At 36.0% G+C, this 27,585-nt stretch overlaps 2 pseudogenes; both read right to left on the reverse strand.

Annotated features, from left to right (window-relative positions):
- Positions 1-448: 448 nt before the first annotated feature.
- Positions 449-4,849, reverse strand: LOC107431374 (uncharacterized; annotated as a pseudogene).
- A 1,491-nt stretch (positions 4,850-6,340) lies between these two features.
- Positions 6,341-7,618, reverse strand: LOC107415458 (large ribosomal subunit protein uL15x-like; annotated as a pseudogene).
- Between the last annotated feature and the right edge of the window lie 19,967 nt (positions 7,619-27,585).

Consider the following 27,585-nt stretch of genomic DNA (forward strand, 5'->3'; position numbering starts at 1 on the left):
ACGGCGTAATTTTTTTTCCATGGATTAATAAAGTTTTTATTGAATATTTATAGTGCTCGATCATGAACTTTCCTCGTGTATGACATAGGAATTTGATTGCACTGCACCTTGTTATTTATTGTTTCTGGTGTTGGTTTGATCACACGTACCTAGCCATCGCTTTCCTTTTTTTGCCTTTTTTTAAAATTATTGTCACTGTTGCCTTGCCTTTCGTCCGGGGACTTGGACCCCAAGAAACAAAGCACAAACTCATGTAGTTTAGGCATTCATTACCCTTTTATTTTTTTTATACATACATATATATATATATATATATATAAGTTGTATGTTAATTTTCTCTTTTAAGTACTTTATATCTCTGTTTATGCATAAAACAAAATCATTGGTAAGGCAGATATCAAGAGCTACTCTCTAATAATCCCATGATAGATCACTGGCAGGGCAAACATAAAGGCAAATCATTCTCGACTAGCAAGATTAGATTCATCCTCAGTTTTCTTAATCATACAATAATGACAAAAAAAAAAACTTTGATTTAGAAAGCAAATGGTAAGGTCAGGCTTAAAGCACCACAACCACAACACTAGGAAGCCGGCAGTGTTGTCCAACTGGCTGCTTTAATACTTCACCAATCAAACAAAAGGATGATAAAACCTAAAAACCAGAAACTTTTGATACAAATTTTTCAATCACAGCCATATAACTTCTATAAGGCTTAAGGTTCCTTACCCTTTTGAGTGGATGTGGGAATATGACGTCCAAATTTATAGCATCTTCTTTGATAATGTTAGAGAGAAAAAGAAATCATTCTGATAGGGGCATGAACTACGTCAACAAGGCAACCTGTCTTCATCAGTCTCTTTTACTTCAATCATCTTTTTATTTTTATTCGTACTTTTATATTTGCTGCTTCAAGCAATTGCCATTTCTATGTGCCAAGAGAACTCCTCCTTTTATTCCCTCCATAGAAAGTGTCTGCGTAAAGATAAGCAGTAACTTTACGACCTCACACTTGTTTGGAGAATTAAGTATACGTTGATAAAATGCTTCCAAAGATGAAAAAAATCAAAAACCACCACAGGCTTCAAAACGTATCATTCCAGTACTAGCCAATACTCAGATTGAAAATCAGATAAGACATAGCATCAACATACAAAAATAGTGCTACTGATCCTCTGATTTGCAGGTCCAACCAACAAATAGTACACGGACAAATCGACTAAGACGTGTCAACAATGATGAAATAAAATGTGAATGCATAATAACCAGCATGGCAGGTGAACCATACCTATAAAAAGGTAAGTAGCACTGTTCCAAGCACAAAGAGACTCCAACCAATTCCAGAAATCACCAACATCAATGCTGCTAAAACCTTCAAATCCACCTTTCAAAACCATAAATGTTGCTGGTGGAAATCCTATAAAGCCCAAAACAAGATTACAAGATACTCTTGAAAAGTTTCTAAAACTCAGATCTCTAAGATCAAGCTTCAAGGGAAGTTAATGACTGACATGAGACATAAACCAATGAAGGCAACCGAGATAGTCACTGATTTCAAGATAGCCCATTCCCCTACATGAAGTGGTGATGCAAAAGAATGAGAAAATGGAGAAGCCAAATTCACATACATGATTAAAAAGCTCAATGTTGAAAACAGAACCCAAAGAAGAAAGCTTCTCGTTGGGGAGCAGTTGGGTATTTGATAGATTAAATAGGGGAATAATGAAACAACTGAACCCCACAAGCGAACAACAAAAACTTTCTTTGCAGCATTAATTCATTTCCATGATCTAAGAGTAATGCCAGGCTCATTGGCAATGCTGGTTGAAGATGTGGGTTCATCTTTTTGTACAGAATCCAAGTTGTTGGCATCAGCGTAGAGAGATGCTGCAACCATAGGAAGCGGTGCAACAAGAAGTGCAAAAGCAATCATGTAGACTCCTACCGATACAAATTTACCAGGAGATGTTAATAGGTATAGAAAGAATGACTGGTGGAACTTCTCGAGAAGGTTGTTTACTGAGCGTATGACTCCTTCAATTAAACTGCATCAGCAAGGGAATATTCTTCAGCCAGTTAACAAAAATGATGCAAAAAACAACTTTTGAGGATGTTAACACAGGGTTTTTTTTCCCCAGCCACAGAAATTTTATTATGATTTACCATAAAAAATTTCCAAACCACTCAAGCTGTTCATTTTGAATTGTTCACTTGCATAACAAATAGTAGACAGTGTACAATGGTCAAAAAAGCAAGTCACAACAGTAATGGAAAGAGATATAGTTAAGCACTTACCGGCCACATCTCAAAAGAAACTCATTTCTCCTGTTCTTGCTATCAAAAGAAGCTCTGGATGAAATTTCCAAAGTTATTGCATCGACTTGGTAATCACGAAAAGCACCATGTGGACCAGTGGGAACACCCAAAGCCTAATGTCATGAAAAACACATATGTAAACATAAACTCGACCATCAGATAAGTGATAAAACACTTATCTCCTGTTCATCGATTTTGATCAATAGGCAAAGAATGAAAGAAGAAATTAAAAAATGAAAAGTAGAACCACCTGGTTATACAATGAATTTGCAAGCGTAGCAGTGCCTTCAACATAATCAGCTGCTGGAATACCAAATTTCCATTGGGGGTTTAAGGATCTAGCCACTTGTCCTGCTGATTCAAATAATTCTCCCAAAATCTTTAGCCATTTGGTGTCGAGTACAGACCACATCTTGTCCACCTTTGCCCGCAACCCTTGCCTATGTACGGCTAAATAGTTCACAATATTGATGAGGTCAAGGTTTGGCATCTGCCCATTTGATGCCTCGGCATAGATGCTAAGGCTGTCCTCAAATTGTTCCTTTTTATCCACAACCTTAATGACAAGGGCTGCAGCCATAGTCCCAGCACGTCGAAATTCATCATATAACTTTCTTTCAGCAATTGGGCTCTCTTTCACTTCATGCACATTATTGATTTCAAGACATATTTCTGCATCTGCTGTGCGCAATCTGGTAAAAACTGGTGTGTGATATTCTCTTAGCCATGCAGCAACTGCTGCATATTCTCCATGCTGGGAATCAGCAACCAGCCAAATAATATCCTTGGCCAGCCAAGTGACTCGGGTGAGCAAGGAAAATACCGAGTGTGCAATGCCCAAGGAAAAAGCCTCGCCCTGATTAATTTTCGCTGAATTGTAAGGTGTTACAAGGACAATTGCTTCCTTCCCATCACCACGTGGTGCTCTTATTATTCCAACAGCATTGGTACCATATGATGAACAACTGGCATTCTGTTCAGTTATTCCAGAATCTGGACTAGAAAAAAAATGCAGTGGATGAAACTGAACCGCTTGAGGCCGGAACTTGTGATAGTTAACTTTGGCACCCAAGTCTGACATATACTGCGCTATCAGTCTTTGCCTCTCTCTGAATCAAAAGATTTAAGGGAGAACCACGTAAGAACATACTTGCATAGGATTTCTTCTTTTCCTAGGTTATCTACTTTATTAAGTCAAGCTAAGGGAAGCAACAAAAACGCATTTGCAACAGAGAACACAAAAAATGTCCCAGGAAATACGAGAGGTCCCAAAGTGCAAAGTGCATATAATTTCCTGCAACTGTTTTGCTAGATGTCCTGAGCACGTTGAATAACAACATATTAGAATCTCTAATGCACTAATTAAGAGCAATAACACCTTTAACATACATCAGCAACACGGAGAAAGAATTAAAAAGAAATATTGAGTTTGTTTAACCAAATTTCCAAAGCATGTAAAGAGAAACCCACTTCAACTCACATCAAATCTCCTAGATACATGAGCTTGGCTACGACAAGTTGATCTAGATACTTAGAAGGCCAAGCTAACTGCAATCTTATTGTTCAACAATCTTAGAGGTGGGTACCCTTATAAATATATATATATATATATATATATACATATATGCATGTCCAGTAGTAATCATATAAAAATTTAGAAAATTTGCTAACAGCTTATAGAGGATTGTTCAGTGCTAGAGCTATGAAACTATTTTAAAGTAATTTTCTTAAAAAGGAACTAGCATTGTCACATACTGCAGATGGAAAATTGACGCGGTTAAATTAGAATTCACAGAAATAAACCGAATAAGGAAGCACATACATTCCTGCACCTCGAGATTTGGAATTGAGAGCAATTACGTCCTTCACCAATTTATTTGCCTCTGATACATCCTGACTGGAGAGCATGGGATTCCCAGAACCCGCTCAAGTTGACATAAAAATAATTCAAAACAATCACCACAGTTAAGCAAACTTTAAATGCACTTTGATTTTTATTTTATTTTATGGTTTTTACAAGGAATTGAAATTGAGCTGGCATGAGGGCATTTTCGGATATGTAAGTGTTCTTGGAAAGAACTGGAAGCAGCAACAGAGCCAAAACTCCAGCAGTACAGTAAACGACGCTGAAAGCACCCAAAAAGGAGTAGGAAAAATCCCAGGTCTAATCAGAATATTTCTGGCTCCAAATTAAAAATTGGATCTCAGTCAATTAAGAAAACCAACAAAGTACAAATAAAAAAGAAGAAAAAGTACCTAAAAAGGAGGCTGTGTGAGATGAGGAAGATACCCAAACGAACGATGGGTCGTTGTTTGGTTCTAGGAGCTTCGCTTTCGGCCATTTGTTAGTGAGAAATCGCTGCAAAAAAGCCACCTTCTTCAGCTGCCGTGCCTGTGCGGCAGTAACAGAATTCCACGAAATTGGTTTTTGTGTAATAAGTTCCACTGTCTTTCTCGGTCTCAGTCCATTTCAGGAGCTCAGGGACAAAGTCCAACCGAAGGATGAAGGAAGGTCAAAACGTAAAGGGCCCAAAATTGTACTGCTTCGATTGGGCTTTAGCTTTGACCTATTAGTTTTCGGCTGGACAATAATTGGTTTGTTGAACTTGAAATCCAGTAACAAGCGGGCCCGTGCAGAATCTAATAGAATTTTTTTTTTTTTCTTCAGTAAACCATGGTAAGCTCATAATCATTGTTATTTATTGCAATTCATAATAATAATAATAATAATAAGTTCATAATCCTTTATCTGCACAAGAAAAGAAAAAACCCCTTTTGTCCTCTTTTTCGATACTGGTGGTGGAGTGGATTTCCTTGCAGGATAATAACCCTTTTTTGTTGAGGACCTCAATTCTATATTTAAGAAATTAACTTTCAAAGTCGATTCTTAAAAATTTTCCATGCTCATTGTTAATTTTAACTTTCTTTAAAACTCTAAATGATTCAGTTTATCTATCTAAATTATGATTTTTATGGATAAATTTTATCTTTCTTTTGCTAATATAGAGAAATTATGCCTAATTAACATTAATGAGGTGTATTCAATTCACAGTTTAATGAATTTAAAATGAGTTATAAAATTTAGAAGATTTGATGGATTGTTATGAAATTCTATAGATTGCATACAAAATTTATAAGAATCCAACGAAATCTTTGGGTTGAAGGCCGGATTTCATATTGATAATTTTCTTTATAATTTTACTGTTAAAATCCTTTCAAAGCTATTAAGATTTATTATTTTTTAAATTCTTTTAAAATAAATAATTTTTTGAACACCACTTGATTTTAAAATTTTTTTATAAAGTTCTAATTGAATACACTTGGATTTTAATGGACTTTTATAAAATTTATTAAAATCTGAATTGAATATCATTAGACTTGTATAGAATTTTTTAAAATCTAAATCGAATACTTCTAAACTTTTTAGCACTTTTAAAATCTTTCAAATTTTAAATTGAATACATCCCATAAAAGTAAATAAACGAGCAATTTGAGAAAATAAACCTGTTATGAAATGGTAGGTTTTTGTTTATTTACAAGAAAATCACATCGTTTGAATGATGTTAGAATGAACACACAATATGCATCCCACCGCAAACTAAACTCCATCTAGTACCAAGTAAGCTTATAAAGGCATAGGATATGCATTTTGCAAGTAACAACTTAGCTTGAATACACACTAAAACAATCAGATCCATAGAATCCCACACAACAATAGATTATAGATTACAAAGAAATAAAAAATGAAAAATTATCACTTGCTCAATGTTATCATGAACATTTTTCTAAATGGTTTGGGAAATGGTGGGTATTAGCTAGTTGCTCTGAACCAATTCAAGAATCTATACAAAAACATTGTGCACTAAAACATTGATTTAACGTTGAAAATGACTCATTCAAATGCCAATTTTTTTACACTTTCATTCCATTTCCAACTTCTCCCAGTAAAAAAAGTAGAGCATAAAAAAGGTAAACAGCTAAATATCCACCAAATCTACAATACCATTAAACTCAACACAGACAATTAAATATCCACAACTCCAAAGTAAAACGATCACTGCTGATCTAGAAATTGAAATTCACAATATTTTACCTAGACAACTACATATACAATTACCTACACCAACAAAGGAACTTTTAGAAACCAATAATTACTGACGTGAAATGAGTTTCGACAAATAAACTCAATATAATTTTGCACATTCTGCCAATGCTGCTATAAAAAATTAAGTATAAATTTGCAAATACTTCCAGATCCTTCAACAGTGCCAAACATTAAAATTGTTGCAAAAAAAAAAAAAAAAAAAAAAACTCAATCTCTGAAAAACTAAGCTACGAGCACAACAGCTCAACCAGCTTCTTTGATCTTCTTCTCCTCAATCTTCAGCACCACCTTGGTCTTCATGATGATTGGCTGGGTGGTAGGCAACAATCCCTTGCCCAACACCTTAAAGTACCCAAACTGTGTCATGTTAATCAATGGAGCCTTATTTTCATTCCCCGCCTTGTCCGTCACTTCTTAGGAATCCAACGACCAAAGCTTGTCGATGTTGACAATGGGGCAGTATAATTTTTTTGCACAATTTGTGGAAGTACCTCATACCCACTTTACCAAAATACCCTGGATGGTACTTTTCGAAGAGGATTCTATGGTGGTGCATACCTTCAGCATTTCCATGGCCTCCGGGATGCTTCCGGTGCTTCCTAATCCAACCATGTTAGGCACTCACGTGACCCCACTTCTTGTCGTTTTTCTTAAATTTGGTAGTCATGGCTGCTCTCTTTCTTCCTCCTTCTGTGTCCTTAGGGTTTTTGGGGAGCGGCTTGGAAGATAGTTAAGCTAGGGTTTTCAGACATACAGTTGAATCCTGTCAAGGAAGATCAAAAAGGCGCTATTTGATATGGGCAGCACATGGGCACCTTCGTTGCATTGGGTCCAACTAGTATTGAAGGCCTAACCCAAAGGCTCGTCAGCCACACCAAAAAGTGATGAATACTTATTTATTTACTTTTATGAATGCCTTATTATTATTAAATTTTTTTTTAGGGTTATTTTTCTTGCTTTAGGATTTTATCATATGGCCTTTATACAAATGGTTATTGAGATTGTAAAAGTGAGTTGTTTTGATGAATATTTAATAATATTGCATGGGTTTCTACTCAGTTTTCTGTCAAATCTTGGTATTATGCTGAAATTTATAGGTTTTGATCTTTAATTTTAGTTATTCAATCAACAGAATAGATAATCTTTTTTTTTTTGTGAGATTTATTGTCTTTTTTATGCTTCTGCCTTGTATCACTTTTTTTTTTTTTTTTTTTTTTAAACCTCAATTAACATTTATTGTTAAAACAATGAATGAAAAAATATACTTTAGTACCCTTTAGTTTCATATTATTTTTATTTAGGGGCCTATAAAAAAATTGACAATTGTTACCTTTTATTATCAAATTTGTTTAAACCATAGACATTCCATTAATAAGTGATCATTTTCTATTCAAATGATCAATCATTTAATTTCTAAAAAAAAATTTCTTATAATTTTTGAAAAGCTTTTGAGAGAAAATTTCAATAAACTGTCACATGTCTCTTGCTACTTCTTTCCCAGAACTCATGATTTCACCTTATCTCTTTATTGTTTTAACATAAACGACACTGAACAACCACCTTGACCAATGCAATGCTTCAAGCCACTGCCATTAGTTAGTCTGGATGAAAGAAAATTCGAAGGCTTATTGGTGCTTGAAACAGCCTGGATGTTATCAGAGATGTTCAATTTCCCTTAAACCGGTACCACACCTATTGAATTGTCGGAACAACCAATGCACGCTACAAGTTTTCAGTTGCCGAGATAGCAACATCAACAGCAGAAGCAACCATTGGTGTAATAGTATGAAAGTAGTTGACAAGGCATGGTAGGAGGATTTCTTGGACCTTTAGGAGATTCAAAGAATAAAAATAGCTGTGACAGTGTAATAGCTTAGTAAGGGTGGGCACGATGTGGGTCAGTTTGGGTTTTTGGACTTTTCAAAACCGAACCGACAATTTCAGTTTAGGAGGTATAAAATTTCCTTATGCTCTCTGCTCCATTACTCTCTTCTTTGACATTGGTAGTTATTGTGAAATCATCTTTCAAAGCTACCATCTCTTGTTGCTCAACAATCACATTCAATTCAAGCTTTTTATTTTTAGGTTCATTTTGCTGTAACAATCGAGGCTCTATACGTCCATCATGTTCTGTTGATTCCAGTTCCTTGTGGTCTTCTGCAAGGATGAGTTTGGAAGTGGTAACGTCTTTAGCCACCACAACTGTAGATTCTTCCACATCTTTTGCCTCCCCAACTGCAACCTCAGTTACATCCAGCTCCTCTACTTTTTGTTGTATACCTTCTTCATGTATAATGGATGAAGCATCATCCTTTTGTTTTGAGATCTTATCATTGTTAACACTTCCACTTGATGTGACACCAACCATGGAAACTTTCTAATGGAAATCATTTTGGTTTGTAACATCTAGTGTGCTCTCTTTGGTAATATGAAGTATCTCAAGAGCTCCATCTTTCTCTTGCTCATTTGATTCAATTCCATCTTACATTATCACCTTGCCTGGAGCAATTGGAGCCTCATCATGTTTCTCAAATTCTTCAATCCCAACTTCTTGTTCGCTCATTCTCGTCATGGATGCCTTTTCAAGTTTGTCTGTTTCAATACCTCCACTTTTAGATGTTTCTTCTTCATCATTCGGTGTTTCTTGACTTGCAGCTACATTTGGGATTGAGATATTGTCCACTATCTCTTGTTTTTCATCTTCCTCTAAGCCTTTAATGTCCTTTTCTTCAATGGAGGCCTATTGATTCAAGATTACTTCAGCATGCTGCTCTTCTAGTATCTTATTCTCCATAGTTTCCTCTCTTTCAATATTGAGTTCTCTTGACTACTTTCTTTTACTTCCAGAATATCATGGCTTTTTTTATCCTGTTCAGCTATTGTGGTTTTCTCTTCTGTCTGTTCATTTCCTTCTTTTCTTGTTTCTTCTGAAGTCTCTAACTGTTCTCATTTCCCAAACTGTTGTTCATTCTCTAACTCTCTTTTTTCTGATTGAATTGGTTCATCAACTTCGTAATGTTCAAAGCTACTCACCTCTTCATTGGCAACCTTAAGTGTTGAGAATGGTTCCAAAAAATTTCCATCCTCTGAGGTCCTAAAGGTGCTATTGATTATATCTTTTGTGGTTTCAAGCTGAATAGCAGCAGTTAAGTATGTGATTGCTTCCATTTCTCTTTTCTACATATATAAAGAAGATATTGTTAATAAGAATTATATTAGAGGTAAAATCTTTCATTTTTTATTCTGATTCTTAACTTTTCATTTTGTTTCTTGTTTGGTTTTATGTTCAACAACAATGTGGTGGGTGTTACTTTCTTTGGTAAATGTTGCTTTTTAGCAGTTTCTATTTTCAGTCAATTTTCTATATAGTAGAATACAAATCTATATATTACATAGTTGATATTGTTTTTTTTTTTTTTTTTTTTTCTTTCTTTGATTAGGTTATTGTGCTCATCTATATATGTCAAAATATCAACATTCTGGTCCCTAATAGGCACTATTATCATAATTAAAGACATTTATAGAATAATTCATCAAAGTTTATAGATTTATAGGAAATCTAAAAAAGTTGTTTTAGATATATTATTAATTTCCTACATCTTAAGGCCATTTACAGAATAATTCCTCATATTTATAGATTTCTAGGAAACCAAAGTGGTTATATATATATATATATATGTTGGTGCTTCTCTGTGCAAAAGAAAGTTGTTAGTCTATAAAATATATGGTCCTAAAAATTGAAACTCTGTTAATAAGAAATATATATTTATATATTTATATATATATATAAAAAAGTAATAACAAGAGAAAGTTTGTCTTGTTAAATATTCTGATCCAGATCCCAGAATTACATTTTTCTCAATTTATTTTGTAATGAAATAATATATAAACTAAATATGCTCTTGTGAGAAAGAAAACAAGAAAATTTGCAACCTTTTAGTTTGGGATAGTGAAAAGATTAACAAGCTTCAAACTTAATCATATATTGAATTGAAAAGCTACAATCTTTCAGTTTCTAATGATGAAAAGATTAATAAACTTCAAACTAAAAGATATTGGATTTAGCATCCATATGCCATGCACGTTCCCATATGTTTCTCATGCTCATCCATGTTACGTGCTACAAGGCTCTCTACATTCTTTGCATCTCTCTCTCTCTCTATACATGTCTCTCATGCAGTTTAAGGGTGGCAATATATGAAAACCTCTCTTTCTTTCTTTCTTTACAAAGTAACCTTGGCCATGATGTAAATATAATTGAAGCCATGTTAGTCATGTTTTCCTTTATCTTACCTTTCTCTCTTCTCTTCTTCTTGCTTCTCCCCTCCTTTCCTTTGTTCTGCTCTGTTTTTCACCACTCAAAATAGGGGCACATAAGATTTTTGGTATCATAGCATGTTGATCCATGGACACAGGTGGAAAAATCAATGCGGAGTTCCATAATGAGGTTCAGGAGACTCTTTAAAGGCATGAAACTAACTTTGATCAATTAAATGCTACCATGTAAATGGTATTGATGGAATTACAAGCATTGCAACTTCAACAGGGACAAAACTTGGTGGAAAGGGAAATGAACCCATTTGCTTTAGGAGAATCCTCACGAAATCAATCTGTGTTGCAACTAGGGGAGACCCGAACCTCTGGACAAGTAGATGGGAATCCGTCCGCCCTCAAGTTATATTTTTTGAAATTTGAGGGAGAGGACCCAAGTGGATGGATATTTAAGTGTGAACAATACTTTGAATTCCAGGGAGTAGAGCCACAGCACCAAGTCCAATTGGCCTTCTTCCACTTAGAGGGAGTAACACTTTAATGGTTCTAATGGGTGAATAAATTCAAGGGTCCACTCACTTAAAAGGAGTTTATACAAGCAGTACTCTAAAGATTTGGTCCCACTGATTATGAAGACCCATCTGAGGCTCTCACCTGATTGAAATAAACCGCCACATTTTCTCCATATCAGTATGAGTTTGAACAATTGTCACAATACATTGATAGGCTATTAGAATCCTACTTGATGGGATGTTTTATCGCTGGATTGAAGGATGAGGTACGTTTGGATGTAAAAATTAAGCAACCACATTCTATCACAGAAGTCATAGGGGTTTCACAGTTGGCAGAGGAGCATAATTTGTTGTAAAGAAAGAATCTAGGAACTACCTAACAAAATCTAACAATGCTGTAGAGTTTACCATAGGAATTTTTAACCCACCTCCATCCACAATGAGGTCTAACTCTTAACCACAGGTCCCTTTTAAGAAAATTATGGGACAAGGGTGCAGGAACGCTAAGTAAAAAAGGCTTTGTTATTACTGTGACAAAAAAATTCTCTTTAGGACACTGTTGCATTTGACCTTAACTCTTCATGATTGAATACCCAGAGGTTTTCAAGGAAGAAAGAAGAGGAAAGCTAGTGTAGCAAGATTAACGAGATGCAATATCCTTATCCGAGATTTCCTTAAATGCGATTACAGGAGTTGCTAAACCCTAGACTATTTGAGTGCCAGGAAAAATATGAAATCGCGGTGTTTTAGTGTTGGTAGATAGAGGCAGCATCCACAACTTCATGGACCATGGCTTCGTTTCAAGGTTAGGACTGCTGGTGGAGCAAGGCTGAGACTTGAAAGTTGTGGTAGCTAATGAGGAGAAAGTTAAATGCATAGGAAGATGTGAGGGCCTTAAGCTAACAATACGAGGCTACCTTGTACAAGTAGATTTTTATATTCTGCCAGTTATTGCTTTTCATGCTGTGTTGGGGGTTCAATGGCTTGCCACACTTGAACTGATGGAAATGGACTATCAGGCACCTACTATGAAATTTACAAAAGATGCGGTAGTCCACCAGCTTCAAGGAACTAAACCAGACACCCTCAAAGAACTTTATGGGAAGGGGTTACACTGCCTTATATGGCACCAGATCCCTCCTATAGATTCTTCCCATTAAAAAAGAGTCCCTTGAACTCAAGTACTCAGCGGATTTACAAGCTTTATTGGAAGAATTTTCTCAAGTGTTTTCCACACCTAGTGGCTTGCCACCATGCCGTAGCCATGACCACGGGATACCATTGCAACCAGGTGAGCTGTCAGTTAGTGTGAGATCGTATTGATATCTCTACTATCAAAAATCTATGATTGAATGACAGTTTAAAGAATTTCTCGACTTGAGAATAATCAAACCCAGTTGTAGTCCTTACTCATCACTGGTTCTTTTTGTAAAGATGGCGGATGGGAATTGAAGATTTTATGTGGATTACTTGGCTCTCAATGACATCATTATCAAAGATAAATATATGATACCGGTGATCGATGATAACTGGATGAACTTTATTGAGCCCAATATTTCTCACATTGATCTATAATCAGGTTACCACCAAATACGGGTGCACAATGAGAATGTTCACAAAACTGCCTTCCAAATTCATGAAAGCCACTATAAGTTTGTTGTGTGCCATTTGGATTAATGAACTCCCCAGCTACATTCCAAAACATGATGAATAACTTATTGTGACCACATTTACGGAAATTCATTTTGGTATTCTGTGATGACATCTTGATCTATAGCAATAGTTGGAATGAATATCTTAAACACCTGCAACATGTATAGGAAATTTTTGCTGCCAACCAATTATTTGCAAAGGCATCAAAATGCCAATTTAGCGTCCCACAAGTGGAGTATTTGGGCCATATTATCGCCCAAGGTAAGGTGAGCATAGACCCATCTAAAATAAAGGCTGTCAATAGGTGGCCAACTCCCACCACTACCAGGGGCATGCATGGTTTCTTGGGACTGCCAGTTACTACAGGAAATTCATAAGTGGTTTTTGCAGTGCCATTGACAAGACTTCTTACTAAGAATGGGTTCCACTAGACTGCTAAAGCTGTAGAAGCTTTTGAAAAGCTAAAGGAAGCTCACACTACACCACCAGGGCTATAAATTCCAGATTTTTCTCAACCTTTTATGGTAGGGAGTGATGCTTGTGGAGTAAGGATTGGAGCTATATTGATGCAAAATAATAGACCTGTAGGTTATTTTAGTGAAGCACTTAAGGGATCATCCTTGTCACTATTCACTTATGAGAAAGAGATGTTGGCAATCATTAAAGCTATCCGAAAGTTATGGCCATATTTGTTGGGAAAGCCCTTTGTGGTATGGGCTGACCAAAGGAGTCTGAAGTACTTATTGGAGCAGCAAATTACCACGCCTGCATAAACATGACAGCTGCCAAAGATCAAAGGTTAGGACTACACAATCCAGTATAAATAAGGAAGAGACAACCATGGAACCGACGCACTGTTCAGGTTGGAGAACTCTAATGCATAGCAATCTCCTTGTTGTCACTTGATTGGTGGAGGGAACCCCAATAAGAAGGACATCAAGATTCATATTATGTAGAGCTTTCCAATTCTAGTCAAACTCAAACTTAACATTATCTACTTCGGGATGGGAATTTGGATCCATAAAGGTAAAGTTTGCTTGAGTCCTACTTCATCTCTAATAACTAAAAGTTTGGCAGAAAATCATTCTACTTCCATGGGTGGGCATTTTGGATACCATAAAACTCTTAGAAAGATTAAAAAGGATTTTTTTCTGGCCAAAGATGCGACTGAGGATCAAAACATATATCAAGGAGCGCCCCACTTATGAGCAGAGTAAAGTCGATTGCTCCAAGGACGCAGGACTCTTACAACCACTTGCCATTTTATCTCCATGGATTTCATCAAAAGGCCACCTTCTTCTTGTGGATATTCAGTAATCATGGTGGTAATGGATCACTTAATGAAATATGCCCATTTTGTTCCTTTGAAGCATCCTTATACAGCTACCATAGCAGCCGAAGCCTTCATAAAAAATATCGTGAAGTTGCATGGCATACCAACTTCCATTGTTAATGACCGAGATAAGGTCTTCACTGGTCTTTTCTAGAAGACATTGTTCCAGTTGCAAGGAACAACTATAAAAATGAGTTCTAGCTACCATCCACAGACCAATAGACAAACTGAGATTGTAAATTGCACTTTGGAACAATATCTCCACTATTTTGCAGGAGATCAGCCAAATAAGTGGCTTAACTGGTTACCTTGAGCTAAGTATAGCTATAATACATCTACTCATGTGGCCACTAATGTTTCTCCCTTTGAAGCTGTGTATGGTGTGCGACCCTCAACGGTGCTATCTTATGGTTCAAGGACCATCAAAGTTCATGCTATGGATGAGTTCTTTCGTGACAGAGCTTAGATTTTAGAGGACTTGCACCAAAATTCAGTTGCTGCTTGAGACCATATGAAAACAAGAGCAAACAGGTCATTTTTGACATTGGGGATTATATGTATTTAAAGTTACAACCATATTGACAATGGTCAATCACATTTTGTTGCTCTTTCAAATTATCATCGTGATTCTACGGACCATATTGTGTTGTAGAACGAGTTAGACTAGTGGTCTACCCTTTAGAACTACCTCAAGGAGCTCAAAGTCATGATGTCTTTCATGATAATTTATTAAAGAAATAGGTTGGACATCTGCCTGTTACATCCTCTACTTTGCCACCAATGGCTAAAGAAGCAACAATATTGGCTCAACCTAAAGCTATATCGAATAGCCAAATCATCCAACGTGGAAAATATTGTCCTAAAATTGAAATTCTAGTGCAATGGTAAGGAACAACACTTGCTGATGCTACATGGGAGAGTGCTCACCGATTCACAAAACTCTATATGTTTCCCATGCACATCCATGCTACGTGCTGCATGGCTCTCTACATTCTTTGCATCTCTCTCTCTCTCTCTCTCTCTTTCTCTTTCTCTCTCTCTACATGACTCTCGTGTAGTTTAAAGGTAGGAATATATGAAAACCTTTCTTTCTTTCTTTCTTTCTTTACAAAGGTAACCATAGCCATGATGTAAATATAACTGACGCCATGTTAGCCATGTCTTCCTTTTAGTTAGGAGCAGTTATAGTCAGTGGTAACTTGTTATACAAACTAAGGGAATATAAAGGAAACGTTATGAATGAGAAACTATCTAACTTTTCTTTATTCTATTCTTCCCATCTCTCCCCTCAATTCCTTTGTTCTGCTCTATTTTTCACCATGCAAAATAGGGGCACATACTAGATTGTTATTAGTGCTTGCTTGGTGGTGTTGCCAGTGGTGGGGTTGGGAGTTAACCCTGCTTGGCGTTGCCATTGCTTGCTTGGTGGCATTGTCGTTGGGAGTTCAGAGGCTGCTTTGCTTGTTGGTGGAGTGGTGGTTAGGTTGGCTACTTGGACTTCAAACGTGTTTTATGAAATGGGATTGAATCCAATGGTGGGGATTAGATGGGAAAAAATCTAAGGGTGTACATAATTTTAATAAAAATAATTTTTAACATATGTTTTATATACTATATTTATATATAAAATAAAATGTTTGTGTAACACCCCGTCCCGAACCATGTTGGAATTTTTACACGTTGACCGAGGTTGACAGTTGACTTTGACTTTGACCAAGGGGTCAAAAGTTGACTTTTTGACCCGATTGGAATTCTAGGTTGACTGAGGTATCGTTACGAAGTATACGTTGGCACGAGTTCGTAGACTAGTAGCACGTTGAAAACGGAGCTACGGTTTGAAAGTTATGAGCAAAACAAGTTGAAGTCCAAACTGTCCAAGGGGTGCCGGAGTTGACTTTTTATTTATGCAAATTTGAGCTTTGACTCATGCACGGCACGTCCGATTTGGACATGTGGTTTGAAAGTTATGGACCTGTAGAGTTTTTCAAACACCGTATTATTTTAATATTATTTTTAAACGCGTAACAATGTGCCACGTGTGACTTAATGAAGGTGACCATGTCTCACCATGTTGAGAAGCCACATGTCAACCATGTGTAATATCATGTTATTTTATAATTTTTTTTATATAATATTGTTTTTATTATTTTTTAATTATTTAATTATTTTTATTTTATTTTATTTTCCTTTTTATTTTTCTTTTTCTTTTCTTTTTCCCCATGTGGGAAAACACCTTTCTCTTTTCTTTTCCCTTCCTTCCCTTCTTCTTCCCTGAGCCCGACAAAGACAAAAAGAAACACACAGACTTCTCTCTCTCTCTCTCTCTCTCCTTTGACTCTCTCCCTCGCTCTCTTTGACCGGCCTTTTGGCCGGATTTCAGTCACCGGAAAGCCACACGCGCCGGCCACCAGCGAAGCCCAGCTTGCCGCGACCTCAGCCTCTAAATTTCCTGGCCAGTCGCTGCCGGATGCGCCCAGATCGGGCCGGTGAAGTCGGCGGCAGCCGATTACGTTTTTCCGACGATTCTCGCCGTTTCCGACCAACCCAGCCCGACCCATACCTCTATTCCACCATTTTCGACCCCTCTGAGTCCATTTCCGGGGTTAGATTGCCCAAAATCCCCACCATTTGAGAGATCCCTCAAGTTTAAATCCGACCGAAGCTTTCCGGCCAAATTCCGGCCACCTCCGGCAGAATTGGGGTCGATGGAGACCGGATTTGTAATCCTTGTCCAGGGCGAGCCCGACGTCTCAGTTCGTTGCCGAAGTCCAAGAAGTATTTCTTCCCTTTTCCTCTCCATCTTGTATTATTTCTTTATCTGTCCTTGTATAAATTCCACATTATCTGTATAATGCTCTGTATACTGTATTGGACGTGTAGTTATTATTTATGCACTGGGTTGCTGCTGTTATTATTTGAAGTGCTGAAAATTGTGGAATCAATCTGTAGTATTGTGGGAGGAATAAGGGGATGTTTATAGAAGTGTGTTTTCAGTGCAGGTAATTTTTGGTTAGTCCTACCCTTAGGGGAGGTGCTGCCGGATTTTCCATTGGAAGGTTTGGTGGTATTTTCCTGGGATCAGGGCTTGTCTAAGGTTCCGGGGAGGAATTCTGGACGGGTCCTGACAGTTGGTATCAGAGCTCTAGGTTCTAGTATTCCTAAGGGACTGTGCATTGTTGTGCATCCCTTCCGCGTCTAATCTCTCGTTTTATCTGTCTTAAAGCGTTCTTTCCGTTTATCTCGATGCAAATTCGTTGCCCGAGTTTGAATAACTCTAATCTTCGAGGGTGTTAATTAGGATCACCTATCCTAACGAGGAATTCCTATGGCCTAGTCGATGGTCGAGAATTGCATTTTCTTTTCGAAGGTCAAGTAATGGGGGCAGATCTAGTTCTGTGAATCTTTTTGGGATTTGAAGTGGTCCTAGATATGGTTCGAGTGGTTATGCAACTTATGTTTATGGACCGCTAGCATAAGGGAGTAAAGTTAAAGTGATTCAGCTTACCTGAAGTGGTGCTTCGTGAGGAGTTAGGAAGTCTTTACGGAGGTTAATTTCTGCAGTCATTGTAAGGAGCTATCGGAGGATGGTTGTGAAGGGTCTATGGCCCAAGTGGTTGATGCCAAAGAAGATGGTGAGCGTTGGAACCGCTAATAGTGGGAAGCAATTTGAAAGTATTTTCCCAGCAAGTTATCTGGATTACGACCGTAAAAAGGATATCGAATCATTATTGATTTGGCTTTGGACACCGATCTATTTCAGTACCGCCATGCTGTGCGACTCCAGTAAAGTTAAAGGATTGAAAGGTTCAGCTGCAAGATTTGGTGGATAAAGGTTTCACTAGGTCAAGCTTATCATCGTGAATGGTATCCGTTTCGTTCATGGAGAAGAAGGATGATTGCCTAAGGGTGTGTATCAGCTATCTACGGTTTAGCAAGGTCATCACCCATATCGATACTCGTTGCCGAGTATGAATGTGTGTCGATCGATTTCAAGGCATCAAAATATTTTTCCGATCGTTTATCGAAATTAAATACTTTTCAAAGTGATATTTGAAATTAAAAGTATTTTATTCAAGTATTGTTTTGTTTATGTTCGTACATGTATTTGTATGTTATATTGTTTGATATTATACTGCACCATATGGAGGCGGCGAACCAATGTGGTCCATGTAGAGCTAGCCCCATAATCATGTTGCCTACAAGTCCAGGGGATTGGACGGCCAATATAGGCAACCACCCTGGGTTGTATTGGTAGCAGAGTGTCGGTGACAGTTGGAATCATGGATCACGTAGTATGTAGAAGGTATCGTACGTACCTCCATTATGAGTGTGCATATTTCATTTTATGCTATGGATTTTAAGATATGATTTTATGCATTTATTCATGTTTTTATTATTATTCCAATGTGGAGTTTTAACAATTGCTTATGCAAGTTAGGTATATTTGAAAAATATATTTTATTATTTGTTTTATGTTATGGTTTTTTTTCCAAGAGCGACTTAAGGGTTAAGTATCGCCAGTTGAGAATCCAAAGTAGGGCATCGTTTAGTTCAAAAAGGAGATCCTAAAGGAAGCACGCGATTCAATGTATGTGATACACCCCAAGGGTACAAAGATGTATGGAATGCTCACTAGACGACATTATGGTTTGGCACGATAAAGAAGTTATAGGATTCGAATAAAGGTACTTAAGTCACCGACAAGTAAAAGTAGGGAGATGTAAACATGGATTTCGTGCTTAAATTATCATTCACAAAGAGAAGGTACGACAACGTTTAGAGAATCAAACAAGATCCGGATAGTGATTAAAGTTCTACTTGGTTGTTGATGAGGTTAATGAGATGAGGATGATTCCTTAGGCATGCTTAGATGTTTAAGCATGGTTATTTTCATTCTAGAAGCTAAGATCTTGATATCTTATTTCCTTGGAGATTTAAGGTTCGTATTGGTGGTGCTTTATCGATTCAAGGTGGTTGATATTGTTGGTGATAATTTACAATGATAAGGAGTATGATTTTTGGGACGTAGTTAGAATTTAAGAAGTGTGGAATACTTTTATGGGTTAAGGATCTAGTGATTTGTTCCTAGTATTGGTGGTGATGCTAGAATTAAGATTTAAATTCCTTATTGCTTGAGGTGTGGATTCATGGAATTTATTTGAAATTGGGGGAACTTAGGGTTTTCAAGAATGGTATTTGGATGTTGAGAAATTTTATTCATGACCTTGATGAATATAGTTAAAAGAAAGATCGATGTTTGTCGAGGTTAAGACTATTGGTTAATCAATGAGGAGCAAGGGTTTTATAATTGTAAGTACTAGGAGGGTAATCAAAGACAAGTGAATTAATCTCAACCTTAACTTGGTGATACTAGTATTTGAGGAAATTAGACTTAAGTTCTAATCTTACCTTTTGAATTGCTGATCGAGTTACGAGAGTTGGTTGTTGGTTTGAGGATGCATGCTTCAGAAGCACTTTATGGTTAGCGTTTGACTATGACCAAGAATTGCAGATCGTGTTCTCGTGGACTAGTTTGAATATCCTTAATTAGGGGGCATGAGAAGGAAAGTTGCACAAGAGGAAAGTTAAAATCCACTATTAGGCGTGATGGTAGTGTAGTGATAGTGGATGAGGTCTCTATTATACTTGCTAAGTTAAGCTGCTCAGGTTCGGGAGAAGAGCTATACAGTTGTGTGTATATAGATACACTTGGAGCGAGACTTAATGACTGCATCGCCTTTCACCACAGGTCATTGGACAAGCACAGTGCAGAATTCACACTTGGAAGTTATGCTGAGACCAGTGCAGATTTTAAGTCATGAAGAATGCGTATGGGTCGATAAGACTATTTTCTCAGATCAAAAGTCTTGTGGTAAATTAATCTAGTCGAGAAAGCGACGTGGAAGCTCGAAGCACAAATCCGCAATCAATATTCTTATACGTTTCAGCGACGTAAGAAATTTCGAGGATGAAATTTTTGTAAGGGGGGAAGGTTGTAACACCCCGCCCCGAACCATGTCGGAATTTTTGCACGTTGACTTTGATTTTGACTTTGACCAATGGGTCAAAAGTTGACTTTTTGACCCGATTGGAATTCTAGGTTGACTGAGGTACCGTTACGAAGTACACATTGGCACGAGTTTGTAGACTAGTAGCACGTTGAAAACAGAGCTACGGTTTGAAAGTTATGAGCAAAACAAGTTGAGGTCCAAACTGTCCAAGGGGTGCCGGAGTTGACTTTTTATTCATGTAAAGTTGAGCTTTGACTCATGCATGATTGTAAAGTGTTCGTCGATACGAGTCCGTAGACTAGTGGCACATCCGATTTGGACATGTGGTTTGAAAGTTATGGACCTGTAGAATTTTTCAAATACCGTATTATTTTAATATTATTTTTAAACGCGTAACGATGTGCCACGTGTGACTTAATGAAGATGACCATGTGTCACCATGTTGAGAAGCCACATGTCAACCATGTGTAATATCATGTTATTTTATAATTTTTTTTATATAATATTGTTTTTATTATTATTTAATTATTTAATTATTTTTATTTTATTTTATTTTCCTTTTTCTTTTTCTTTTTCTTTTCTTTTCCCCCACGTGGAAAAACACCTTTCTCTTTTCTTTTCCCTTCCTTCCCTTCTTCTTCCCCAAGCTCGACAGAGACAAAAAGAAACACACAGACTTCTCTCTCTCTCTCTCCTTTGACTCTCTCCCTCGCTCTCTTTGACCGGCCTTTTGGCCGGATTTCAGTCGCCGGAAAGCCACACGTGCTGGCCACCGGTGAAGCCCAGCTCACCGCGACCTCAGCCTCTAAATTTCCCGGCCAATCGCCGCCGGACGCGCCCAGATCGGGCCGGTGAAGTCGGCGGCGGCCGGTTACGTTTTTCCGGCGATTCTTGCCATTTCCGACCAACCCAGCCCGACCCATACCTCTATTCCACCATTTTCGACCCCTCTGAGTCTATTTCCGGGGTTAGATTGCCCAAAATCCCCACCGTTTAAGAGATCCTTCAAGTTTAAATCCGGTCGAAGCTTTCCGACCACCTTCGGCGGAATTGGGGTCGATGGAGACCGGATTTGTAATCCTCGTCGCTCAAACTTCGATTCGGTATATTATTCGACTATTTTGGATAATGTTTGTGTTTGACCCCCCGGGTACCAGGTATTATTTATCCGATTAAAATATTAATTTATTTGACTGTGTGTGGATTTTGTTCTAGGAGCACGGGTGAGTCATGGAATTGATCCCATGGTGGATCTTAGATTAATTGCGTGCTCCAGGTGAGTGACCCACCTTTAATAAATATTTTGGGATAATTAATTATATTTAATTGCTGTTAAATTGGTATCTGAAATTATGCTCATGTGGTGGAATTTAAATATAGTCGGGAAAAAATATTATTTTATATATATATTTTTACCCATTGATACTAAACGGAATTTTGGGTTACTAAGAATTTTCAGAGTATTATTTTATTGTGGTTTAATTTATTTATTGTGCATGAGCAAAGTATATTTCAGTAATAATCGTACGTGGTTTTAATTGTTATTTTTTGGGCATAATTGGGTTAAATATTTTATGAAAATATTTGTTTAAGTTGTTGGTTTAATTTTATAAATTATGCCCGCGGTATTTCAATTGTTGAATCTCGTATTACGAGAAAAGGTATAGTTTTATTTGTTATTGATGTTTTCGTACCGGATTGTGAAAAGGAAATATGTGGGATGGTATTTTGTGAAAATTTGGTATATTTCCCACGGTAAATTTTGGAAAACGATACAGTTGGTTTAATAATTATTTTAGACGCATTCATACAGTATTGGTGTTCTGGTATATGTATATGTGGTTCAGTGCGCAAGTATTATTATTTCACCCTTGAGTTGCCATTGGACCGTGGGCAGGCAAGTTTATTATTGGCCACAGCCGCCCCCCTCCTTGGCCGGGATGATGGTTTCAGCAGCGGTACTGTCGGGACGCCGAAGTGCCGTTTGCAAGTTTCTCTCTTTAATCTCCCCGCCAGTCGGTGCTCAGGACGCTGGGTATCGGAGGGCATCACTGGTATATGGTGTGATGCGTCAAGTACAATTTTTCGGATAGAAATTTCAAACCCCAAAGAGTACAAAATTATTTATTATAATTTATTGCAGTTTATTTATATTTGGGGTATTTATTTATTTATTTGTTGTTTATTAAATTATTTGGTCCCTTGGTTTTCGGGAAGTACGAATATCGGGTTTTGTGAAAATGTTTTAAAAGGGGAACATTTCCAACGGAGTGAATAGTGAGGGTTTTGAGAGAAATTGTTACCTCAATTGTTTATTTATTTATTTAATTGTTCGGTATTGATTAATTAAATCCCTTTATTTGGTATATTATTAATATTAAAGGTGTACAGTAGATAGGGTCACTCATTGAAATGATTAGCATCTCACGTTTTTAAATTCCGTTCTCCTAGGTCCAGGTTGAGAGACGTTGATTGTCCGGAGCGAGCCCGACGTCTCAGTTCGTTGCCGAAGTCCAAGAAGTATTTCTTCCCTTTTCCTCTCCATCTTGTATTATTTCTTTATCTGTCCTTGTATAAATTCCACATTATCTGTATAATGCTCCGTATACTGTATTGGACGTGTAGTTATTATTTATGCACTGGGTTGCTGCTGTTATTATTTGAAGTGCTGAAAATTGTGGAATCAATCTGTAGTATTGTGGGAGGAATAAGGGGATGTTTATAGAAGTGTGTTTTCAGTGCAGGTAATTTTTGGTTAGTCCTACCCTTAGGGGAGGTGCTGCCGGATTTTCCGTTGGAAGGTTCGGTGGTATTTCCCTGGGATCAGGGCTTGTCTAGGATTCCAGGGAGGAATTCTGGACGGGTCCTGACAGTTTGAGTTATAATGAGTAAGGCATCGGTTTGGTGTGGGTTGGATTGGGTGAAATTTCACCCAACCCGCAACAAGAACCAAATACCTTAATTTTTTAATATATTTAACCAATTAACCCAATCAATAAATGTAAAACCAAATGTGCTTCGGTTTGGTTAGTCTAGTTCAGGTTTTGCTCACCCCTAAAGCTAGAGGTGTCAACTCATGTCACCATGTCGGGTTTGTGTTAACTCGTTTATTAATCGTGTCAAAATTATTAACTTGAATATAACTCGTTTATTAATCATGTCAGAATTCTTCAACCTGAATACGGCTTGTTTAATAAACAGGGAACCTAATACGACCCTGCAAGCCGTTTATTAAATGGGTAAATATGACTGGTTTACATGAAATTGATCCATTTATACAAAATTAACCAATTTACACAAATTGACTCTTTTATATGAAATCAACCTATTTGCATGAAACTTATCAAATAAAATAAATTAACTTATTTAAATTAATTATTTCATATAAAATAAAAATAATTTAATCATGAACTAATTCTAAATTAAAATATATATGTAAAATCATATAACTATAGTTATAAATTTACAGTAATATAACATATGATATGATATTATAATAATATAATAAAATAATCATATAATATCATATAATATAATCATATCATTTTTATGTATACATAATAAACCCAATGCTATTTCTATATAAATAATATACAAAAAAAAACTTTATTAATAATCATGTTTTTAATTTTCTACATTTCAAATACTCTTAAGCATGCTAATTTTATTTTTTCAATGTCCATAAATTCATATATATTAAACATATTATATTTAAGTAAATAAATATTATTTTAATAATTTTTATTCTTTATTTCTTAATTAATAAAAAAAGTTAATAATGCAACTTTAAATAAGTTTATAATTCAGTAATAAAAAATACTAGTTAAAATTTTATTAATAGTAAATTAGTATATTAAAATGATAATTTCACGGATTATAATTATATCATATTAGGTTGACATGTTTTGTTAAACCGGTTAATTTGAAACAATTTTGGGTTAAATGAATCAATCTAAAATTGACATGTTCAATAATTATGTTAAATGGGTTAATCCGAATTTGATCTGAACCCAACTTCAAATCGTTTTCAAATCATGTTATCGTATTATGACCTAAATTGACACTCCTATCTATAACTCAGCATCATCATCATCAACACCATCATATTCAAAGTATTAATGTGGACCTAGTAACTACAATGCAACTTTTTCTAATGAATCTACATCCAAGATCCCCTTCACATCATCCACCTGCTATTGCAACTTTCTCTACTTTCCACGTGCTTCTTCCTAATCCATCGATTTCTCTTTAAGGTTTCACTACATTAGGAGAAAAAGAAGGAAGGGCTTTTGGTCAATTCACATGGGTTTTTGATAATACACCTATTGTTCTTTTTGGTTTGTTTTTCTTCTTTGTCAACCACTAAAAAAATTGAGCATCAAAGATGGAAGGTCAAACTATTATCCATGCTTGATGAGGCATGTAATCTTTTTCTTTCTCTCTCACCCCTCTCTTTCCTTCAGGACTAAAATGCCTACTATTCTTTTTTGCCTCTTTTTTTAAATCCTTTAAAAATAAAATCCAAAACAAAAATCAATGGGACAAAACAAACAAAGTTCCAGCAACTTATAATCAAAAAAGCAATAGAGAAAACAATGGGGAGATAAGGTGAAACAGTGAGTTTTTGGTAAGGAGGTAGCAAAATGAGCTCCCACGCAATGTTATGTCTTCATCATTCAAGTTGTATGACATACGTATGTGTCTTGGTTTTCGCTTTCTTCCAGATTAGTCTCAATTTTTACTTCAAGAATTGAAGTTACCCGAATCATTTGATCGGTTGTCTTTTTTAAGTGATTCAATTGGTTTATCTTATAATTGCAAACCCCTTTCAAGCCTATCATTGTTTCCTCATAGCTATTCTTTTTCCAATTTGCACGGTTTAGTTACGGATGGGGATAGTTTAAATAAAATCTTGGTTAAGGTAATCACTTTTTATACATGTGATGGTTTTTTAAAACGATGATATTATGGTTATCAAAATATTCGATAAATTTATTTACTAAATGATGTGGCACATGATGTGATAGTATTTAATTATTTTTTTAATTCATTTATTTATTTAAAAGTTTATTTTTCTATATTTAGATTATATAAATATATCAACTAATGATAATTTAACATATATCATTTAGTAAAAAAATCTGGTAAACATTTAGAAAAATGTTGATTTTTTTTTTAATTATATTTTTGGTTTAGTCCAAGTCGAAGTCACATCTCCAGGGAAAGGAAGTGGATTGATATATATCTTTTTCAATATATATAATAGAGCTATATTTATATTTCTTTTTCTATGGTAAATATAATAAAAGTATATCGTGAGAATTATATTGATGATGTAATATGCAAGCATAGGAAGTTTTCTTACGGATTGTTCTCAATTTTCTTACTTTTTATTTATTTATTTTTATTTGTTGGAAAGCTAGAATTTGGTGTTTATCTCTATTTCTCTCTTAAAATTAAAAATGGAGAGTTTTAAAATTCCCTGGAATTAGAGTTCCGTTTTAGTAATATACGAATTTATAAAATTGAGAGTTTTAAAATTCATCAGAATTAGAGTTTACTTTTATTGATTTTTTTTTTGGTTGAAAAGCCAGATATTGGTGTTTTATTTTGTTTATTTGTTTGAAAAATATTTATATATTCTTTATGATCAGGCAGCAAGAGCGATCGGAGAATGCTATTATGTTATCACATCAGATTTTCATATTTCATTTGAGCACCATGGTTGTCCTCCTTCAACTCAAGTTCAATTCAAAAATCTTTTCTTTTGATACAAACTTTGTAACTATGCTAATCTTCATCAGTACTTTGCATATTTATGCTATTGTAATGATAATACTACTCCACCGTCCTAACTCGCATTATTCTAGAAATATTAGCTTCTTTTGTGGTATTCTTTCTTCCTTGTTACTGCTGTGGATCCTTTCTTGGTCATGATTGTTTCTGGACGGCTGTCTTTCATCCTAGAAGTAATTCTTCCTCTGCAGTGTTTTATCATAGCGTTTTGTGCCATTAATGTAATCTTTTTTTTACCAAAAAATTCGTTATAGTGTTGTTTGGCTGCCAGTGAATTATGAACATAACATGCTGTCTTTGTATTATTGTTGTTTATGAATTGGAATTAGCGTGTATTTTCCTATTTACAATTCACTTATGAATATATTCTGTAATTGCTAATAAGAAATAATTATACTAGAAATATTGAATACCAAATCAATTCAAACAGTATAACCTATGACTTCCATTATTTCCTTTCTTTGATTTTTTTCAACCTCCTCGAACATATTTGACTGTGAATATCAACCAACCATTCACTAATCAAGAAAGGATCCAATTCATATAACCACATCTGATAATGTCCATCAAATAATATAAATAAAACGAAATTTTCCAACAATTTTTGATTGAGCAACACACCAGTGAATCTCCAATCAATAGTGTGCAACAGATTACTTCTTTTTCACCTTAATACTTTCATAAATATATATTTTCTTAATGTGTAGAAAAAGTTTTGCTCAATTAAATATTTGAAATTTTTCGTATACAAAATGATTACTTGTTAATTAACAAGAATTGACTTGGGAACAAAATAAAAATAAAAATCCGATTGGAACGTTTACTACCCGCTCCATTGCGCTAAAGAAAGTAACAAGAACAGAGGAAAAAAGAAATAATAATAATAAAATAAATAAATAAAAGAAGAATAAATTGGAGAGGCATAGACTCCAAACCTCGCCATTGTGGAAAATCGCCCACTGCGTCGAAATTACTGAAACAACCTTCTCTAGGTCCCTAATTTACTCTATATTCCGACGAGAACAAATTCACTCTCTTCCATGGCTGTCCCCCTCTCGAACCTTGGCTCTCTCTGCACCTCATATCAACCACACAGAAAAACCCCTACCACCCACAGCTCCAGAGAATCAGTGTTCAATCCCAGAACCAAAACCCTGTTTCCAGTTCTACGCGTCGCATCCAAACGCCATCGTTTCCAGCTCGTAAATCATGCTCTCATGGGTGGACTATTTGCGCCGAGAGCTGAAGAAGAAGACCGAGATAAAACTATTCGGTTATAGGGGATTATTCAGAAATGAGTTGAATTTGTTGGGTCAGTAATGCCGGGAGGTAGTTGGTGGAGTTTATGCGAGAGTGAGGAAGAGGAAGTGGCGAAACCCGTTACGCTTCTATTTGCTCTTCGTCGATTGTGGAAATTGGTCAAAGATGATAGATGGGTTATCTTCGTTGCGTTTGGTGCTTTAATCATCGCTGCGGTACGTTGTTCTTCAATCCTTTGACACTAATTTTGAGTGCTTTTTCATATTAGTAACGACTGGATTAAATACAATTTGTTAAGTGCCTACGTGAAATTGAGAAAATATCCTC

The sequence above is a fragment of the Ziziphus jujuba genome, chromosome 4 (assembly GCF_031755915.1).
Source record: "Ziziphus jujuba cultivar Dongzao chromosome 4, ASM3175591v1".
Classification (NCBI taxonomy): Eukaryota; Viridiplantae; Streptophyta; class Magnoliopsida; order Rosales; family Rhamnaceae; genus Ziziphus; species Ziziphus jujuba.